This window comes from Lolium rigidum, chromosome 7, assembly GCF_022539505.1.
Source record: "Lolium rigidum isolate FL_2022 chromosome 7, APGP_CSIRO_Lrig_0.1, whole genome shotgun sequence".
In the NCBI taxonomy this organism is placed as follows: Eukaryota; Viridiplantae; Streptophyta; class Magnoliopsida; order Poales; family Poaceae; genus Lolium; species Lolium rigidum.
Window position 1 is genome coordinate 114,834,965 of NC_061514.1, and position 3,258 is coordinate 114,838,222.

Below are 3,258 nucleotides of genomic sequence, written 5' to 3' on the forward strand. Positions count from 1 at the left end.
CGGACGCTTCGGGAAAAATAGGAGGTTTGGTCTTCGTTTCGTCGAATTCCGAGAATATTGCCCGAACAGCCTTTACGGAACCAAAAACAGCAGAAAACGAGAACCGCACTTGTGGCATCTTGTTAATAGGTTAGTTCCGGAAAACGCATAAAAACATTATAAAGTGCAAGCAAAACATGTAAGTATTGTCATAAAACAAGCATGGAACGACAGAAATTATGGATACGTCGGGGACGTATCAATGCCCCCGTGGTTCATCCATGCATATTTTAAGAAGACTCAAGCATCTAAGCTTGGGGATGCCCAAGCCATCCCTTCTTCATCGACAACTTATCAGGTCACCTCTAGTGAAACTATATTTTTATTCCGTCACATCTTATGTGCTTTACTTGGAGCGTCTGTATGTTTTTGTTTTTGTTTTTGTTTGAATAAAATTGGATCCTAGCATTCCTTGTGTGGGGAGAGACACGCTCCGCTGTTTCGTATGAACACATGTGTTCTTAGCTTTACTTTTAATGTTCATGGCGAAGGATGAATGTTATATGGTTGGAAATAGAAAATGCCTCATGTGGTAATTGGTATAATGTCTTGAATAATTTGATACTTGGCAATTGTTGTGCTCATATAGATCATGTTTAAGCTCTTGCATCATGTACTTTGTACTCATTAATGAAGAACTACATAGAGCTTGTTAAAATTTGGTTTGCATGATTGGTCTCTCTAGAGTCTAGATATTTTCTGGTTAAGGTGTTTGAACAACAAGGAAGACGATGTAGAGTCTTATAATGCTTGCAATATGTTCTTATGTAACTTTTGCTGTACCATTTTATACTTGAGTTTGCTTCAAACAACCTTGCTAGCCTAAGCCTTGTATTGAGAGGGAATACTTCTCGTGCATCCAAAACCTTGAGCCAAAAACTATGCCATTTGTGTCCACCATACCTACCTACTACATGGTATTTCTCTGCCATTCCAAAGTAATTATTTGAGTGCTACCTTTAAAATTCTATTCTTTGTCTTTGCAATATATAGCTCATGGGAAAATAGCCTTAAAAACTATTGTGGTGAAGAATATGTAGCTTATGTATCTTATTTCTTATAAGTTGCTTGTTGAGCGGTAACCATGCTTCTGGGGACGCCACCAACTATTACACCTTTGTTGAATATCATGTGAGTTGCTATGCATGTTCGTCTTGTCCGAAGTAAGGGTGATTTATCATGATCAAATGGTTTGAGTATGCATATTGTTAGAGAAGAACATTGGGCCGCTAACTAAAGCCATGAATCATGGTGGAAGTTTCAGCTTGGACAATCAATCCTCAATCTCTTATGAGAATATTATCTATTGTCGAATGCTTATGCATTAAAGAGGAGTCCATTATCTCGTTGTCTATGTTGTCCCGGTATGGATGTCTAAGTTGAGAATAATCAAAAACGAGAAATCAAATGCGATCTTTCTCCTTAGACCTTTGTACGGGCGACATAGAGGTACCCCTTTGTGACACTTGGTTGAAACATATGTTATGCAATGATAATCCATGTAAATCCAAGCTAATTAGGACAAGGTGCGAGCACTATTGGTAATCTATGCATGAGGCTTGCAACTTATAGGATGTCTTATACATAACACATATGATTTATTATTACCGTTGACAAAATTGTTTCTATGTTTTCAAAATGAAAAGCTCTAGCACAAAAATAGTAATCCATGCTTCCCTCTGCGAAGGGCCTTTCTTCTACTTTATTGTTGAGTCAGTTTACCTACTTCTTTCTATCTTAGAAGCAAACACCTGTATGAACTGTGTGCATTGATTCTTACATGTTTACCTATTGCACTTGCTATATTACTTTGTGTTGACAATTATCCATGAGATAAACATGTGAAGTTGAAAGCAACTGCTGAAACTTATATCTTTCTTTGTGTTGCTTCAAAGCTTTCTACTAATAATTTATTGCTTTATGAGTTAACTCTTATGCAAGTCTTATTGATGCTTGTCTTGAAAGTACTATCATTGAAAAGTCTTTGCTATATGATTCAGTTGTTTATTCATTGTCTTTACCATTGCTTCGAATCGCTGCATTCATCTCATGTGCTTTACAATAGTATTGATCAAGATTATGATAGCATATCACTTCAGAAATTATCTTTGTTATCGTTTACCTACTCGAAGGCGAGTAGGAACTAAGCTTGGGGATGCTTGATACGTCTCAAACGTATCTATAATTTCTTATGTTCCATGCTACTTTTATAATGATACTCACATGTTTTATACACACTTTATGTCATTATTATGCATTTTCCAAGCACTAACCTATTGGCGAGATGCCAAAGAGCCGATTGTCGTTTTCACGCTGTTTTTGGTTTCGGAAATCCTACAAAGGAAATATTCTCGGAATTGGACGAAATCAACGCCCAGGGTCTTATTTTTCCACGAAGCTTCGAGAAGACCGAAGGGATTACGAAGTGGGGCGACGAGGCGCCGCCACCATAGGGCCGCGCGGCCAGAGGGGGCCCGCGCCGCCCTATGGTGTGGGCCCCTCGTCAGCCCTCTGACTCTGCCCTTCCGCCTACTTAAAGCCTTCGTCGCGAAAACCCCAGTATCGAGAGCCACGATACGGAAAACCTTCCAGAGACGCCGCCGCCGCCAATCCCATCTCGGGGGATTCAGGAGATCGCCTCCGGCACCCTGCCGGAGAGGGGAATCATCTCCCGGAGGACTCTTCATCACCATGATCACCTCCGGATTGATGTGTGAGTAGTTCACCCCTGGACTATGGGTCCATAGCGAGTAGCTAGATGGTTGTCTTCTCTTCATTGTGCTATCATGTTAGATCTTGTGAGCTGCCTATCATGATCAAGATCATCTATTTGTAATGCTACATGTTGTGTTTGTTGGGATCCGATGAATATTGAATACTATGTCAAGTTGATTATCAATCTATCATATATGTTGTTTATGTTCTTGCATGATCTCCGTTGCTAGTAGAGGCTCGGCCAAGTTGATACTTCGACTCCAAGAGGGAGTATTTATGCTCGATAGTGGGTTCATGCCTCCATTAAATCTGGGACGAAGTGACGTAAAGTTCTAAGGTTGTGGATGTGTTGTTGCCACTAGGGATAAAACATCGATGCTTTGTCTAAGGATATTTGTGTTGATTACATTACGCACCATACTTAATGCAATTGTCTGTTGTTTGCAACTTAATACTGGAAGGGGGTTCGGATGATAACCTGAAGGTGGACTTTTTAGGCATAGA